The sequence below is a fragment of the Triturus cristatus genome, chromosome 4_2 (genome assembly GCF_964204655.1).
Source record: "Triturus cristatus chromosome 4_2, aTriCri1.1, whole genome shotgun sequence".
In the NCBI taxonomy this organism is placed as follows: Eukaryota; Metazoa; Chordata; class Amphibia; order Caudata; family Salamandridae; genus Triturus; species Triturus cristatus.
The window spans coordinates 895,982,341-896,001,015 of record NC_140586.1 but is presented as its reverse complement, the minus strand read 5'-3'; the positions used below and the strand labels follow the sequence as shown (position 1 = coordinate 896,001,015).

The 18,675-nt window shown below is 46.3% G+C and overlaps 1 protein-coding gene across 2 annotated transcripts in view; it reads left to right on the top strand.

The window, feature by feature from the left end:
* Nucleotides 1-18,675, top strand: part of IPO13 (importin 13) — a 560,046-nt gene that overhangs the window by 442,363 nt on the left and 99,008 nt on the right. The window lies entirely within an intron of this gene.

Sequence of the window (18,675 nt, the reverse complement as noted above, 5' to 3'; positions counted from 1 at the left end):
GAGCTTGTTTACTAAGGAAGAAGCAATGCAATGGGTTAACCTGCGGCATGCAGTCACTGTGGGCGGAACAATGCAAACGGTGAGCTTGTTTACTAAGGAAGAAGCAATGCAATGGGTTAACCTGTGGCATGCAGTCACTGTGGGCGAAACAATGCAAACGGTGAGCTTGTTTACTAAGGAAGAAGCAATGCAATGGGTTAACCTGTGGCATGCAGTCACTGTGGGCGAAACAATGCAAACGGTGAGCTTGTTTACTAAGGAAGAAGCAATGCAATGGGTTAACCTGCAGCATGCAGTCACTGTGGGCGGAACAATGCAAACGGTGAGCTTGTTTACTAAGGAAGAAGCAATGCAATGGGTTAACCTGCGGCATGCAGTCACTGTGGGCGGAACAATGCAAACGGTGAGCTTGTTTACGAAGGAAGAAGCAATGCAATGGGTTAACCTGCTGCATGCAGTCACTGTGGGCGGAACAATGCAAACGGTGAGCTTGTTTACTAAGGAAGAAGCAATGCAATGGGTTAACCTGCGGCATGCAGTCACTGTGGGCGGAACAATGCAAACTGTGAGCTTGTTTACTAAGGAAGAAGCAATGCAATGGGTTAACCTGCGGCATGCAGTCACTGTGGGCGGAACAATGCAAACGGTGAGCTTGTTTACTAAGGAAGAAGCAATGCAATGGGTTAACCTGCGGCATGCAGTCACTGTGTGCGGAACAATGCAAACAGTGAGCTTGTTTACTAAGGAAGAAGCAATGCAGCGTGTTAACCTGCAGCATGCAGTCACTGTGGGCGGAACAATGCAAACGGTGAGCTTGTTTACTAAGGAAAAAGCAATGCAATGGGTTAACCTGCAGCATGCAGTCACTGTGGGCGGAACAATGCAAACGGTGAGCATGTTTACTAAGGAAGAAGCAATGCAGTGGGTTAACCTGTGGCATGCAGTCACTGTGGGCGGAACAATGCAAACAGTGAGCTTGTTTACTAAGGAAGAAGCAATGCAATGGGTTAACCTGTGGCATGCAGTCACTGTGGGTGGAACAATGCAAACGGTGAGCTTGTTTAGTAAAGAAGAAGCAATGCAATGGGTTAACCTGTGGCATGCAGTCACTGTGGGCGGAACAATGCAAACGGTGAGCTTGTTTACTAAGGAAAAAGCAATGCAATGGGTTAACCTGTGGCATGAAGTCACTGTGGGCGGAACAATGCAAGCGGTGAGCTTGTTTACTAAGGAAGAAGCAATGCAAAGGGTTAACCTGTGGCATGCAGTCACTGTGGGCGGAACAATGCAAACGGTGAGCTTGTTTACTAAGGAAGAAGCAATGCAATGGGTTAACCTGTGGCAAGCAGTCATTGTGGGCGGAACAATGCAAACGGTGAGCTTGTTTAGTAAGGAAGAAGCAATGCAAAGGGTTAACCTGCGGCATGCAGTCAGTGTGGGCGGAACAATGCAAACGGTGAGCTTGTTTAGTAAGGAAGAAGCAATGCAAAGGGTTAACCTGCGGCATGCAGTCAGTGTGGGCGGAACAATGCAAACGGTGAGCTTGTTTACTAAGGAAGAAGCAATGCAGTGGGTTAACCTGCGGCATGCAGTCACTGTGGGCGGAACAATGCAAACAGTGAGCTTGGTCAATACGGAGGAAGCAATACAACAGATTAACATGCAGCATGCAGTTACTGTGTGCGGGATAGTGCAAATGTGGTGCTTGATTACTAAGGAAGAAGCAATGCAGCGGGTTAACCTGCATCATGCAGTTACTGTGTTCGGAACAATGCAAACAGTGAGGTTGGTCACTACATATGAAGCAATGCAAAAGGTTAACCTGCAGCATGCAGTCAATGTGTGCAGAACAGTGCAAACAGTGAGCTTGGTCATTCTGTGAAGTGATGCAAAGGGTTAACATGCAGCACCCGGTCACTGTGGGCAGTACAGGCCAAACGTTGTGCTTGGTCACTACATACAACACAATGTAGTTAGTTAACCTGCAGCACGCAGTCATGTGTGCTGAACAATGCAAATTAACCTGCAGCAAGCCGTTGTGTGCAAACAGCGAGTATGATCACTACTTTCAACACAATGTAGAGAGTTTACCTGCAGCAAGCAGTCGTGTACTGAACAATAAAAACTGTGAACTTGGTCACTACGTATGATGAAATGTAAGTGGTTATCCTGAATGATGCAGTCAGTATGTGTGCAGCAAGGTTAACCTGCAACAGTCACTTCCTGCAGAACAGTGCAATGGTGGTGAGTTTGTTCACTATGTATGCAGCAAAGCAGTCCTTATATGTGCTGCAACACATGTGCACACAGGTAATTTGAAACTAGCAGCTCTGCAGATTAACCTGCAGCAATGCAAAGGATTAACATTCAGTAAGCAGTCAGTGTAGGCCCAGGAACTTGAAAAAAGCAGACACTACTTATGCAGCATTTGAAAGGACTATCCTGAAGCAAGCAATCACCAGCTAGGCAGCAATGCAGAGGGTTAGCCGGCAGCAAGGGACTACTACTTGACAGCAATACATGGGGTTAGTCTTTGTTAAACAGTCTGCATGTGGCAACTGTTAAAAGCCTAAGCATTTCGCAAGCAGTCACTACCTTTGCAGAAATGCCAGGGCGTTCGCCTAAGGAAACCTCAAATATGCAAGGACATTGAGCAGTACCGCTTTTGCCTTATTATAGTACCACTTTTTGGAATGCAGAAAGTTTCATTGCACCTTATTATTCTATTCATAGTAGCATTTAATCAATAAAACAAACTATTTTGTCTTTTGATCAGTTTTCAAAACAATCATTGATTCACACTGTGATAAACAAGTGTCACCCACCCTGTTGAACTTGTTGTTCGAGGCATATGAGCTGTAGATCATATGCGTTGGCATAGATCGCCATCTGGTGTTGGGCTCGGATGTTTGCACTTTGGTTTTCTTCGAAGAAGTCTTCCTAGTTACGAGTTAGGTGACTCCTCCTTACGATGATAGTGCGCATGGGCATCGACCCCATCCCCAGATTGTTTTTTTCCGCCATCGGGCTCGGCTGTGTATTGCGCCGCTCCGGGATCGTCTTCGAACCTTTTCGATGCGCAATCCTTACCACTCAACGGTATTGTTTTCGTTCGCGGTTTCCCTTTCGGCGCGCATTGTAAAATCCAACTACTTCGATCGACGCTTTGACACGGGCCGTGAGGCCTACCCGCGCCGACCACGCCAGCAGTCCATGGAACATTCTCCATTTAAGAAATGCCTGGGTGTGGTGCTAAGTTCCCACATGTGAGAAGGTGGCCTGATACATGCTGTTCTAGTGCGCACCTTTTATCGGTCCAAACAACCCCTTATGGTGAATGGTTAAAGACAACCTTTATTGAAAGCTATCCTAGTGGTGGCTATGGAGAGCAGCCTTCAGGCTAAGTCTTGAAGGAATGTAAAGCAGCTTGTTTTACCAGTCTATAATCTCTTGAATGATCAAATGAAAGGACAACCACACCAGGTATATTTTTAAAATATATGTATTTAGGTTAACACACACCCCTCTAGTCTCTTTATGAGACTGGAGTTCGAAGTACTTTGTTTACAAGTCAGCAATTATCAGTAATAGCGCAAATACACGTTTGGACCCTAGGGGCGTACCAAAACATATACCAAAAAAGTGGTATAATTACAAAGACCGAACTAGACACAAGGCCTACAGCCTGTAGAATCGCTGGGACCCCAAGGTAGTGACACAGGGGACCCACGGGGACTGTATGCAGTGTGTAAACACAACCGCGGGTTCCCGTTATCTTCTATGGGCAATGTCGCGGTTGGAAATTTAAAGATTAGGGACACTTCTAATCGAGTCAGGACCAAGCCCTTTTGGACTTAAGAAGTTCTAGGGCTAGCACCCACGGGAGCACCGGAGTACTCTAGTTACCTCACCCAGGGAAGCCGGGTGCCTAGGTGTCTTTTGGTGTCGGGTCGCGTCGTCGATTTCAATGGAAGCCTGCAAAGAACTGCTGCTGCCGTGAAGAGGAGAAGTGTCCGAAGAGATCCAAGCCTGGATCTAGGATGGAAGGAACCTGAAAGCAGAGGGGACAGAGTCTGAGTCACTAGCCAGTGACCAAGGGCATTATGGACCAATGCCAACAGATGTCGGGTACTTCAGGTGAGTTGACGGGTGGCTGTCATGCCCCGAGGTTCGGATCGGAAGACGGTCCAGTATATAAGGTCCCTAAGCGCTCTCGAACGCGCTTAGCGTTCTAGCCTGGAGACCTGTTTCCGTCCCTGGTTCGCGTTGCCTGACTTCCGGCTTGTTGCTTCCTGCTTCCTGCTTCCGGAGTCGCGTTGGGCGTTTTGAGCGTTTCGCGGGTAATACCCGCGTTTCTGGCGTTCTCGGTGGAGACGCTCTCTAAACAGAGTTGTGATCCTCCAAATTCGGTGCGGTTTTCGTGCCTCTTTGTTCCCGCTGTTCTCGTTGTTGCATCCACTCCTTGGTTGCGGCGTGAAGCGCGAGTTTTACAAATTCCCCTTCATGTTGCAGCACATTTCCTTTTGTCTCCACATCCTGAGGAGTGTTTCCTAGTTCCCATGATTTAGCCCCACTAATTGCTCCTCCCTTAAAGACAGTAGACATTTTCAGTCCCGTGTATTTTGTTTCGTGCTTCGCACACAACCCCTCGTTAATCCCTCAATAGCCTCAGCCTCTGGTTACGTGTCTCTGTGGACTGTCACGCCTCGCTGGCGCCTGGCCCGCAGCTTGGGACAACACATCAAGCAAATTCCTTACTGCCTCTCTGCTGTAAGACCTACCTCCTCAACACGCAGTGTAGTGAGGTTTCCCACGGGGCAGAAGTGGGAGAAGAATCTTGAAGTCCGTAGGGGACGCTAGTGTGGACCACGGTGCCTGTAACTGCTGTACAACCGAAGCACGGTAACAGCGCTGTGCGCTGCCTTTTATTTTACCTTCAGTAAATATAGTTCGGGTGGGGGTAACAAGTGTTATTTTGTTCTTTCTACAGCTCTCTACCTACACCTGATTTGAATCTCATTTTAACATGTCAAATGGACCATAGCTGGAGAACCTATGATTCTATTGTTGGTTAGTAGGGTGAGTTGTTCGTTTGAGGTTAGCCATATGTTTACAGTGGAGGGGGTTGTTCTCTGAATCATCTGTTTTGTGTGGTATAGGAAATCCCGGCTTGAACTTCCCAAGATTCACACTACTTCTGATTGGAGGTGACAGACCCACCATTTGTATGTAGGATTCCAGGGTTAGTAATGTCTAGATATATATAGATGACATTGTGACAACTGAAGTTAACCAGGCCTTTATATTACAGCAGAGAAGAGCCTCATCCTTGATCCAGCCACAGCCACACCACAGAAGTCACACCCACCTTCCCTTGTTATGTTTCCCTGTTTTCCTCTGGCGTGTCATCCGATACTCTAGTGTTTGATAGAGACGGAAGGCCGTAGGGGAAGACTGAGACCTAATCTTCAGGTTCCTGACGCTCCTGCAGAAAACCCTGAGAACCCTTACAGTGTTTTGACTCTTTAGCCACGAGGTCCAGGAGGCGTCCACGAAGTCCACGAGCCGGATTCGAGCTGTCCCACAAAGTCTGTCGAGTGCTGCGGTGTCGGCGACCAGAATGGACCCAACAAGCCTTGGCAATGGCAAGTCACTGGAATTCAGAGAAAGGACTGCGGTGCAGACCAGCAAGGTCTGAGGGACTCACCCAGCGAGGGTAAGTCAGGGCACGTCTGGAGCAACCAGGAAAGCCCAATTAGAAAAGGAGTTGCCTTCGTGGGGACCTGCTAGCCAACGGGCTAGTGATAGCGAAGGAGCCTCGAGCGGTCGCACTTGAAGCTGGCCTACGGGTCACTCATGGAGTGGAGGCCAACAATCTTCGGTGCAGGAGGTGCTCAAGGCTGGGGCTACTCGGAGCCCAAAGCACAACTTCGAGGAGGACCAGGAAGATAATGTTGCTGCAAAAGTTCACGGTGTCCAGGGCTCACGGTTCCACGTCACCCACGATAGCCACTGGCCTCATCTTTGCTGTGGACTCGGGGTAGCCATGGGGAAGTCTGGAAATCCACCTCTTGTGATGCAAAGACTTCGGTGTCCGGCGGGAGCTTCAGTGATGCAGAAAGGTCAGTTGCTTCTTTGGTGCCTGCCAAGCAGGGGAGTCACTCCTTGACCCCAAGGGAGATTTCTTCAGTCTTCTAGTCAAGATAGAACATCGAAGGTCCAGGATATATGTTGCAGAGTTTCGTCCAGGGTAATCTAAAGTCCTAGGTACTGGATTCCTATACTTATACCAAGTTTAGGGGATGGACTAACTCTAAGGCCCCACCTATGGGTGGGTCTGGAAAGAGGGGAGGTTACACCCATTTCCTTTGTCCAGTTTCGCACCAGAGCAGGAGCAGGCAGCCCCTGCAACCGGTTTGAAATGGGCTATGCACAGGGACAGCAAACATGCCCCCAGTGCAGGACTTCAAAGCACCAGAGAGTGCTCCCGCCCAGCCCCAATACACATCTGCCTGTCTGGGGAGGTGATTACACCTCTCTGTGACAGAAAACCTATTGTCCAGGCCTCCCCTGCCGGAGTTTTGGTCAGCAGCAGGATGCCAGACCCGTGTCTGTGGCAGAGGCATCCATTTTGTGATGCCAGGGCTCAGGAAAGTCCTACCGGGTTTGACCAGTGTGAACAGGTCTATCCCTCTAGAAGGGTGGAATGCTACCCCCGCCGCCAGAACTGGCGGGGGGGGGGGGGGGGAGTATTCCAAAGCGTTTGACACCAAACACGACATGTTTTGATGCAGCCATTCCAAAGTTAGCATTTACTGCAAGGTTATAATGCACTTAAGAGTATATGGAATGGCTGTATCACAGAACAGCCATAAGGAAGTATTTCCGAAAGCTGCAGAGGGGCTCGGCTCATGCTTGGGCACCCTCTCACACAAAACCAAGCACTCTGCCTTCTGGATTGTCAAGGCCTGCCATAGGAGTGGCTTATAGGTTTATATGGGTCGGTGTATATATATGTGGATATAGGTAGCCTATACCACTGTAAGGGGTGCAGGCACACCCTTACCCAGGCTGCAGTAGCAGACCTGTGGTGTCATTTTGGAGTGCTTCCCAGAGGTGGCATAATATATGCTTCAGCCCCTGGTAGGCCTCTGAGGTACCTATGCCCTAGGTACATAGCATACCATATGCTAGGGGCTTATAAGGCACTCCAGAATCCAATTAGATATGTATCTAATGTATAGGCTTTCCTGTTTTCAGTTTCTATTTCTGGTAAATTCCGGTGGGGTTTTTTCAGTGTTTTCAAGTGATTTCAATACCTTCAAAAAGTCGTTATCAGTGGTTACACATTTTCGCGCCACTTAAAACAACAGAAAAAGTGTTTTTTCGGTGTTTATGGAATGTTTTGCTTTTAATATTGCTTGCTTTCTGCACTGATAGAACATGGTTTATAGACAGTGCACGTTTAGTGTATATGAGGTCCAAATAGATTTTTGCAAATTAAAGTTATTGTAGTACACCATACAATACTTCTTCAGTGAGTCTTTGGTCATGTGCGCTCGCTCATTCCTTCCCATGTAACCTTCTGTGAAAATGCCCTCTGAACATTGGTACTTGAGAAGGGCAATGCCAAAACAGCCAGTACACAATTTGTTAACTCTGGCGACTGACATAGCTTTCCATGCCAATACTGGTGAACTTGAAGGTTGCGATTCTCAGGGCAGGTTCTACAACATTTGCATTGAGCTGGGCGCTTATGCACTCAGAGTTATTGAAGCGGTCAAAAATGAAGCAGCACTTTTGAAACTACGGAGGAAATTCCCCTTTACTGAAGGGATCTAGAACTTGCACAGAGTACCACAGTGAGGTTTCATTGACTATAAATGCCATTGGTGGTGAAGGGACATTTCTATGCATCATTGCAAGCCATTTCTCATACATTGTAAAATAAACGTTCCTGAATTGCTCAACATTGCTTTGCTTACCAAGTGGCAAGCACTCTAACATGGAACATGTTGCAGTGCCAAAGTCACTAAAGGTGTCACCCAGCCTACTCTCAAGGAGATGTGTCACATCTACACCAATTATGCTTAACACTTGGCAGACAAGGGTTTTTTCAGACACTAGTTTTTTTATTATGTCCACTACAGCAGTTATGTTTTCCTGTAAAAATCTAATAATGCAATAGAGTGTACTTTTTTCACATCACTATCAATATGCCACCAAAGATCCTCACATTTCTTGCCTTTATCATCATGACTCACCAAAAATTCAGCAAACGGTTGCCACATGGATATTATAGCATTCCTAGCCCCTTCGACTGAGAACCATCAGCTAAAGGACACAGTTGGGGTGACTCTTTCTTTGATACCACACAAAGCACGAAATGATTAATATTTGCCTTTTAGTTCCTGCACATAAGAAAACAGTGCACCAGAATAGATTAAAAAGTCAATAGCATACCTCATTAACTCTGAAGATTCTAATGATGCTTTCAGCATACCATCTAACAAGTGGCAAGGATCTCCTACAGGGAATCACTTCAGCTCGGGTATCAATTTTGACAGGTCATCACACAACTTTTTCATATACGTAGCTGAATCACTGAAAATACAAACAATATCACTCCAATCTTTGTTGAACTTAGAAAGAACCTTTTTTGCAGAGCATTCCAAGTGACACTGCATTCCATGTTTTCCAAAAATCTGGTGTCATGTTTTCACCACTATCCCAGATGCTTGGTGATAGCGCTCTTTATACTTATACTTGTCACTATACCTTGCATTGAATGTTTAGAGCCTGAGGTGTTGGCAATTCACCTACTATCAATACTGACCCACTAGAAACTGTGGGCTGATGTATTAAGGGTTTTTACCCATTCTCTGGGGGTAAATGTGATGACACATATTAGGAAAGATTCTTATGAAACCAGCCATTTTATCAGTGAAAGAATCAAACGCAGTCAAAATATTAAATATGATTTTGATATTCCCTGATTTCTAAGTTAATAAAATAATTAAACGAGACCTAAACATGCTTCTGAGCCCTGCATCTTTAGACCAAAGACCACAAAACTGAAAAAAGCAAAAGGAAGAATAAACAATATTTTTGTGGCATCCCTAAACAACAAAACTCAAGCAGAATAATGTTAGCCGAGTTTTATTTACTGCTAGCTTGTATGACAAAGCTACATTGTATTGTCCCGTTCTGGAAGAAAAAAAATGGCTCTTTCACTCTCTTTTTCCTTTCTTTGAATGGCACTTAGTTTGGGGTTGTGGAGGTGTTTTTTCAGTGTTTATATTTTTTCACTGGTGAGGGCTATTTCTCTTTCAGTGGGGTTTTATCAGTTATTATAGGTTTAAACCTAAAACCCCACAGCCTACTAATGTACATGCAAACCATTTTACAGAGAAAGCAGATAGACTGGGGCCCTGAATAGCAGGATCCCAGTCTAACTAAGTCATAAACCAGCAAAACACCAGGCAAAAAGTGGGGGCAACCATATCGTCAGATTCCACCTTCCTACGCCACACACGGACCTGTATGAGGTCTGTAACTTTTGCCTCTCCCCGGAGCACGAAGAAACCAACTGCGAGGCCTGTCGATCATTCCGATCGAAGTAAACGATTTGTGACCGTCTGGCTCGATGTCACGAGATGAGATGCGGCACTAGTCCAGTGCCAGACATCTTCGGAGAAGAGTCGGAATTCCAAACTGGCTCCGAAGAAGAACACATTTCCTTGTTTGAAGCCGACGACTCCGACATGGAAGAGGACTCGAACGTCACTCCGACTGAATGGAATTTGAGTAACGAGCCCCAACTTCCCAAAAAAAAACAAAGACGCCGGTACACCTTCACCTTCGGGCTCAGGTCGACACCGTGATACCATTTCAGGCGCCATGTCTTTGAGCCAGGCTATGAAACATAAAGACAAGTCTTCCAGCTCGGGATCGAGCCAACCCCATGCAGGTACTGAACCCACATCTTCGGCACCGAAACACAAGGCTAAGCCTGACGCTCCGCTATCGGCACCGAAGACATCTTCGGCACCGAAAGATTCCCATAAATGAAAGGCTTCAGGGCTAATACCACCGAAACAAAAAGCATTCGAACAGACACCGGCTAAACCGAAGGCAATGGAACCAAAACCAATTAAAGAGAAATATTCGGAACCGAAACCAACTAAAGAAAAGCCTTCGGATCCGAAACAGGGAAAAGTCAAGCCTTCGGAGCCAAAACATCCCGCACGAACCTAAAAAGCATGGAAGCGTCTTAAACCTTCCGAATATAAACAAACTCCATCCAAAGAACTTTCGCCAAGAATTTTGGGATCTGAAATAAAAACAGTTGCATACTGACCCTCAAACTGGAAAACTTTGAGCAACTCTTCCTAAAAACTGAAGCTGGATCTCCCTGAAGACTACCGTATACCTCTTAAGAAAAAAGACATGGGTACTAACCCCTCTCCCCCTTACATACCTCCCTCTCCTCCACCTTTTAACCCAAATCTACTAATTTCACCAGCAAACTCACCACCACCACACTTCTCACCTGTGCCACAGGATGATAATGATGGGGACAGGATTGGGACGGGGATGGGGGATGATAACGAGGACAACATTCCACAGGACCCCTGGAATTATTATGATAAGGACCCGGATCATACTAATGACCCCGATCTGTATGCCTCCAGACCATCACCACCCGATGACAATATTGGTTACGCACAGCTTATTAATAGAGCTGCTCAATACCATGGGGTGGAATTACATACTGATACCTTGGACGAGGATTTCTTAGTGGAAACTTTCGCTCCCTCCCAAAAACCCACAAATACTTTGCCCATGCCCTAAGGTATGATAAAACACGCCAGCGCGGTATTCAAAGACCCTGTTAGAGCTAGAATACTTACACCAAGGGTAGACAAAAAATATAGATCCGCTCCTACAGACCCAATTTACTTCAGGGGTCAGGTACCTTTAGATTCTCTTGTCATTTCAAATGCACGCAAAAGGGCAAATTCTCAAACAGGTGATGCCCCTCCTCCTGACAAGGTGTCTAAACTTATTGATGCATCAGGCAAAATAATCGCATCTCCTGCTGCCAATCATTGGCGTATTACCAATGCACAAGCTCTCCTCGCACGTTATGATAGAGCTCACTATGACGAGCTAGAAAAACTGATGCAACACTTACCAGACCAATACAAGGCTATAGCGCACAACCTCATTTAAGAGGGTAAACTCATTCCAAACACTTCCATCAAATGTGCCCTCAATGCAGCTGATACAGCCTTGCATGTCATTAACACCAGCGTTTAGCTACGCCGACACATTTGGCTTCGAATCTCAGGATTCAAACAAGAAGAACAATCAGCACTACTTAATTAGCCATTAGATCAGGAACATCTTTTTGGCCCCACAGTCCATTCTTCATTGGAAAAAATGAAAAAAGACACAGAGACTGCTAAATCCATGGGGGCATTACAACTACCCTGTAATAGGGGCTCCTTTTATAGGGGTTGCTCAAAGACAACTGCATCAGAAAACACCTCCTCATCTTATAAAAGCCCCAATCAATCCTCCTCACCCAGAGGATATTTTCAGGGAGGATACAGAGGGAATAACAATAGAGGAAGAGGCAGAGGTAACTCCACCCGCACTTCCCCTACCACCAAACAGTGACTTCCCTCCACTACCCCCGATCATTCCATTCCTGTTGGGGAACGTCTCTCACAGTTCCTACCTGTCTGGAATTCCATCACGACAAGTGGGTAAGACAAATTATCCCATATGGTTATTGCCTGGAACTTAACTCCACTCCACCAAACATTCCTCTCAAACATCGTGCGATGTCCTCAAAACACTTCACCCTCCTAAAACAAGAAGTTCTCTCCCTGTCTGGACCTCAGACAGCTAAGTCTTTACATTCAATCCAATCATTTCCACATGGTCACCCTCCAACAGTTGCTCCCATTTATTCAGCAAGGCGACTTTCTTTCCACTTTGGATCTAAAGGATGCCTACTTCCAAATTCCCATTCACCCTGCTCACAGGAAATATCTCGGGTTCATGGTGGACGGTCAATACTACCAGCTCAAAGAACTCCCGTTCGGGGTAACCACAGCACCCTGAGTTTTCACCAAGTGTCTAGCAGTAGTTGCAGCTCACTTAAGAAGACAACACATTCACGTGTTTCCTTATCTGGACAATTGGTTCGTAAAAGCCAAATCACAACAAAGCTGTGTTCAACACACCCACCAAACAATTCAGTTGCTTCACTGCTTGGGATTCACAGTAAACCTCACCAAATCCCACCTCCAGCTGTCCAACACACAAGTATATCTAGGAGCTACAATAGACACTTGCAAAGCTCTAGCATACCCCAACCCAGTCAGGATACGCAACATACAAGATCTAATATCACAATTTCAACCTCAACATGACAGCAATGTACTATATACAAAAGCAAGGAGTTACACACTCCCTACAGCTCTCGTGTCTAGCTCAAAGCATATGGAATTGGGCCATTCCTCAAAAGATATATCTCCTTGCGGAACACCTTCCAGGAATAGACAATCCAATTGTAGATCTGCTCAGTCGTCCGCGTCAACAGATCCACGAATGGGAGTTACATCCTCAAGTTCTCCTTCCATTCTTTCAAATGTGAGGTTACCCAGAAATACATCTGTTCACCCCACACCAGATTGCAAAAAGCCCAAACTTCGCATCCAGGTATCCACACCCATTGTCCAAAGGCAATGCGCTATGGATGAACTGGTCCGGAACATTTGCTTACGCTTTTCCGTCTCTCCCGCTCATTCCATTAGTAGTTCAGAAGCTCCAACAGCATTCACTCAAAATTATCCTGGTTGCTCCCAAATGGGCTCAACAACCGTGGTTCACAACCCTGTTACAGCTATCTGTAGTTATTCATCAAAAACTACACCTCTCACCCAAGATTCTCACTCAGAACCATGGAGAGATAAGACATCCAGATCCCAATCAACTAAATCTGGCGATCTGGCACCTGAAATCTTAGTGTTTGGCTACCTAAAACTCCCGCCAGACTGTATGAACGTCATTAAAGAGGCTAGACGTCCTACCACAAGAGCATGCTACGCTGCAAAGTGGAAACGATTTGTAATTTACTGTACAAACAATCAAATCAATCCACTAGATGCTTCTGTTTGAAACATCATTTGCTATCTCTTACTCCTACAACGCTGTAACTTAGCGTACACATCTATACGATTGCATCTCGCTGCAATAGCTGCTTATCTACAAAACAGACAACACTTGTCTTTGTTTAGAGTGCCCGCTATCGAAGCATTCATGGAAGGACTCAAAAGAATCATTCCCCCTAGAGTTCCACCCTATCCAGTTTGGAACCTTAATATTGTCATTACAAGACTCATGGGTCCACCGTTTGAGCCTATGCACAAATGTGAACTACGGTTCCTCACTTAGAAGGTAGCCTTCCTTATAGCCATCACATCTCTTAGAAGAGTTGGTGAGCTCCAGGCACTAACCATACAAGAACCATTTTTGCAAACTCATCACAACAAAGTGGTTCTTAGGACTAATACAAACTTTTTACCTAAAGTTGTTTCTGCCCTTCACCTCAGTCTGTTGAACTACCAGTGTTTTTCCCTCAACCAGACTCAGTGGCAGAATGTGCTCTTCACACACTACATGTTTAAAGAGCAATACTTTATTACATTGAACAAACAAAATCCTTTAGAAAAACCAAACAACTCTTTGTTGCTTTTTCACCACCGCATAAGGGTAATTCCATTTCAAAAACTGGTATTGCACGATGGATAGTTAAATGCATCCAACTATTCTACACCAAAGCTAAATGCACATTAACTATTCCCCCTAGAACGCATTCCACATGCAAGCTAGGGGCTTCTATGGCATTCTTAGGCAATATACCCTTAGATGACACCTCACACATTCACAAAACACTACTGTGTAGATGTGCATGCAAAACAACAAGCTAGTGCCGGGCTCTCTTAAGAACACGTTTTCAAACATCTGCAACAGATACAGGTCAGCCACGGCTGAGAAGATAACTGCTATATAGTCTATGCTAACGCATATGATCTACAGCTCATATACCTCAAACGCAAAATGCTACTTACCCAATATGCATCTGTTCTTGGCATGTAGAGCTGTAGATTCATATGCACCCACCCGCCTCCCCAGGTACCTTTATCTGCTGCAGTATTGTCTTACTTAGATACAGCACACATGGACATCCTTTTCTATTCTTACTAACTCCATCATCACCCTTAATGGCAAACAATCTGGGGATGGAGTCGATGCCCATGCGCACTGTCATCGTAAGGAGGAGTCACCTACCTCGTGACTTGGAAGACTTCTTGGAAGAAAAACAAAATGCAAGCATCTGAGCCCAACACCAGATGGCGATCTATGCTAATGCATATGAGTTTGAGTTTAAAACATTTGTAGAGCGCACGTACACCTGGCGGTTTCATGGCGCTTTGAGGTACTGGACCCGGGAGGATAAGGAGATCCGGGAGGAGGGGGAGAATATGATAGTTATAATGAGAAGGCTTTTGAAAAAAGGAAGGTTTTGAGCGTCTTTCGGAAATGCGAGTATTGAGTGGAAGATCTAAGGTGGGCGGGAAGAGAGTTCCCGAAGGCAGGGGCATGTGTGGAGAATGTCATGCCCCCCCACTTTTTGCGCCTAAAGCGGGGGAACTGTCAATAGATGTTGGGAGGATGAACGTAGTTCCCTGACGGGGGCGTAGGCTTCGATTTCAGAGGAGATGAAGGCAGGGGCTGCGCCGACCCGAGCCTGAAAGGTGATACATCCCATCTTGAACTGGGCTCGTTCTCGAATAGGGAGCCAGTGCAAGGACTTGAGAAGCGGCGTGACGTGGTGGAATTTGGCCAGGTTGTAGACCAGGCGGGCGGCCTGGTTTTGGACCAGCGGTAGTCGTCGCATACTGTAGGCGGGCATGCCACAATATAGAGCGTTGCCGTAGTCTATGCGGGAGATTACCATCGCCAGGACAATGAGTTTTAGAGCAGAATAAGAAAAGAAACGGGAAACTTTACGGATGGTGCGAAGTGAAAGAAAGGAGGAGGACACCACAGAACTAACCTGGGAGTGCAGGGTGAGTTGGTCATTCAGCTTGATCCCCCAGAGTTCTCACAGAGGAGGAAGAAGAAGGGGGGGAACCTAGGGAGGGGGGCCAGAAGAGAGAGGTCCAGGGACTGGAGCAACCACCTGTCAGAACCAGCTCGGTTTTGGCTGGATTTAACTTCAGGTGGTTGTAATTCATCCAGTCCCGGATAAAGATCATAACAGACTGGAACTTCACCATAGACTCTGGGGATGGGGACAAGGTAAAAATAAGCTGCAGGTCATCCGCGTATTTGTAGACGGAGACCTCCATTTGCTGGAGGGCAAAAATGAGAGGGGCAAGGTACAAATTAAATAAAAGGGGGGAGAGGGAGGAGCCCTAGGGGACCCCGCATTGTACTTTCCGGAAGTCCGCCGAGAAGTCGCCCAGGCGTACTGCCTGGGTGCGGTCCCTCAGGAAGGAGGACAGCCAGACCAAGGCCGAGCCTCCAATCCCCGCCGCTCTGGCACGAGAGAGTAGGATGGAATAATCAACCGTGTCAAAAGCGGCGGAGAGGTCGAGGACGAGGCCGAGGAGGCTACAGCTCTACATGCCAAGAACAGATGCATACTCGGTAAGTAGTATTTTCCTTTCAGTATTCATATCTGAAAAAGCATACACTATGTGGCACATATTTGATACCTTCAGATCTGTCAAGCGGGGCCAAGAAAATGGGGGTGTTTCAAAATATTTATTTCCTATACCCTTTTTTGAGAAATGATACAGAAATAACACAGCTAAATAGAATTTGGCAGAAGGTTAGAACTCAGAAAACGTGCTCTTCATAGGGGAGCTGTGTGGTGCAGTGGCCAGAGCGGCTGACTCCGTAGCGTGGGGTTCGTGGTTCGATCGCCGGCGACAGCTCAGCTCAGCATCATGTTACTCTGAGCAATAGCTCACTTAATCTCCCTAACTGCCCCCAGCACCTTGAAACCTTCAGGGGTGATATGTTTGAGCTTTACAAATAGGAATTATTATTATTTATTACTTAGTGTAAATCCATTTCAGTCGTTCTCTAGAAATTTGAATTTAAAGAGGTGCTAAGGGTGGTCATAAAGGGGTGAAAATATTAGTTATATCTAGTTATTGGTGTCCAGATATACTCTGATGGGTGATATCATTAATTATGTCATTTGAGATGTCAGTGATCTCATCAATGATTTCATTTCACGTCTTATGAATGATGTAATACGCAAGGTCATAAGCAGTGCATGGTGGGGTGCAAATATGGTTAGCTCACTAAACTATAACTGGTGAATTTCAGAGCTTTTTAGTTTTTTTTTTAAACATTCATTTTTTCCTTAGTTCAACACCTAACTATAACGTCACGTTAACCTTTGTGTCCACCCCCCTGTGGAAATATAAATGTATAATTATATAGATATGTGTGTGTATGTATATATATATATGTGTGTGTGTGTGTGTGTGTGTGTGTGTGTGTGTGTGTGTGTGTGTGTGTGTGTGTGTGTATATATATATATGTTCGAGGCATGTGAGCTGTAGATCACATGCTGTGCATAAGTCTGCCATCTAGTGTTGGGCCCGGATGTTTGCACTTTGTTTTTGTTTGACAAAGTATTTTCCAGTCACGAGGTAGGTGACTCCTCCTTTCTGTGATAGGGCGCATGGGCATTGACTCCATTGTTTTTCCGCCATCGGGTTCGAAAGTGAATTTCTGCGCTTCGGTTTGACAATGTCCTTGGGTTCCCCTCAGTGCGCAATCCACTACCCTCAACGGTATTGTATCTCGATCGCGTAATCCTTCCTTCGTGTTTTGTTTCCATTTCGAAAAACTTCGATCAGGATGTCTTGTGCAAGGCCTTGGGCCTAGTCACGTCAACCGAGTTTGCAGTCTATGGAACTGACTCCATTCCAATTCTGCCGTGGGTGCCACTCTAAGTACCCCTGCACCGATCTGCACTACGTGTGCAATTCTTGTTTATCACCCGAACACGACGCAGACAACTGCGACGCCTGCCGATCGTTCCGATTGGAGAAAACGCTCCGTGACCGTCAGGCTCGACGTCACAAGATGTGTCAACACAAGGACTACAAAGACTCCGCTCCAGACCTCTACGGAGAAGAGGTCAACAAAGAGATATTCGAAGAACAGGAAGCCTAGGCAGAGGAGGAAGAGCAAATGTATGTGTCGAGGAAGACATCGCACCTGATCAGCGTACCGTGAGTAAAGGTGCTCCTCTGTTCCAAAGATTACCTTCCAAAAAGGCTTTGGTCCCTCCTCCGAGCCAAGGTCGGCCCTCAGATAAGGTTTCAAAAGCCCCGCCTTCGGCCCGGCACCGGAACAAGTTACAAAGCTTTCCGGCTTGGGATGGAGTTGACCTTTGGGGACCGAACCCAAGACTTCGGCTCCGGAATCCTCTGCTCCGGAATCCTCGGCTCCGGAATCCTCGGCTCCGAAATCCTCGGCTCCGAAAAGTCTGGCCCCAAAGGACAAAACCGCTCCTCTTCCACCAAAGGAGCCTTGTTTAGAAGTTCTGCCTACTAACACTGACCCCAGACAAAAGGAACTGGTTATCAACCCTAAAACTGGACCCCTTTATGCAAAGCTGCCAGAGAAAAGAAGGCCAGAATTTGAGGAATCTTACCATATCCCTTTAAAGAAAAAGAATATGGGAACTAATACTTCTCCTCCACCTCTTTTATCTTCTTCACCTTCACCACCTATTGATCCTAACCTTCTCATTACACCCACAAATTCCCCTTAACCACAATCTCCAAATCAGCAGGATGCGGTGGATGGGGATCTAGATGAGGACACACATGTGCCACAATACGATGCTCTAGACCCCTGGGTCGACTATAACACTGATCCTAATAATGACAATGATCCAGACCTATACCCATCTAGGCTTTCTCCTCCAGATGATAATGTGGGGTTTACTGAGTTGCTTAATACAGCTGCACAGTATCATGGAATGCAACTCCATAAGGAACCTCTTAAGGAAGATTTCCTATTTGAGACACTAAGTGCATCACCAAAGTCAACACATACACTGTCTATGCTCAAAGGTATGTTTAAACATGCAGGTGAGGTATTCAAAGATCCAGTGCGAGCTAGGGTGCTCACACCTATTTTCATTAGGGGTCAGGTTCCACTAGATTCGTTGGTATTATCAAATGCTCGTAAACTAGCTGATTCTCAGTCAACAGGAGACGTTCCAACTCCCGATAACAGAGGCGTAGCTAGAGTTTGTGGCGCCCGGGGCTATCCCTCAGTTTGCCGCCCCTTGGGAGGTGGGGTTGCTGGGGAAAAAGGACGGCGAGCACTTGAAAGAGGTCCGAGAGATGCGTAGTATCGCCCCTAATAGTTACCCCGATCATGCAAGTTACATGCACATACATGACACGGTTCTAGGCTACACAGCTGAATACACCAGTGACTGGCAGTACAAAAGAGAACACACAGACTGCATGATCTATCTGGGGACTCAGAAAAACCGCATGTGACATCCATCAGAGAGCTGCGTGAATAATTACCTGGTAATCCCCTCCGCAC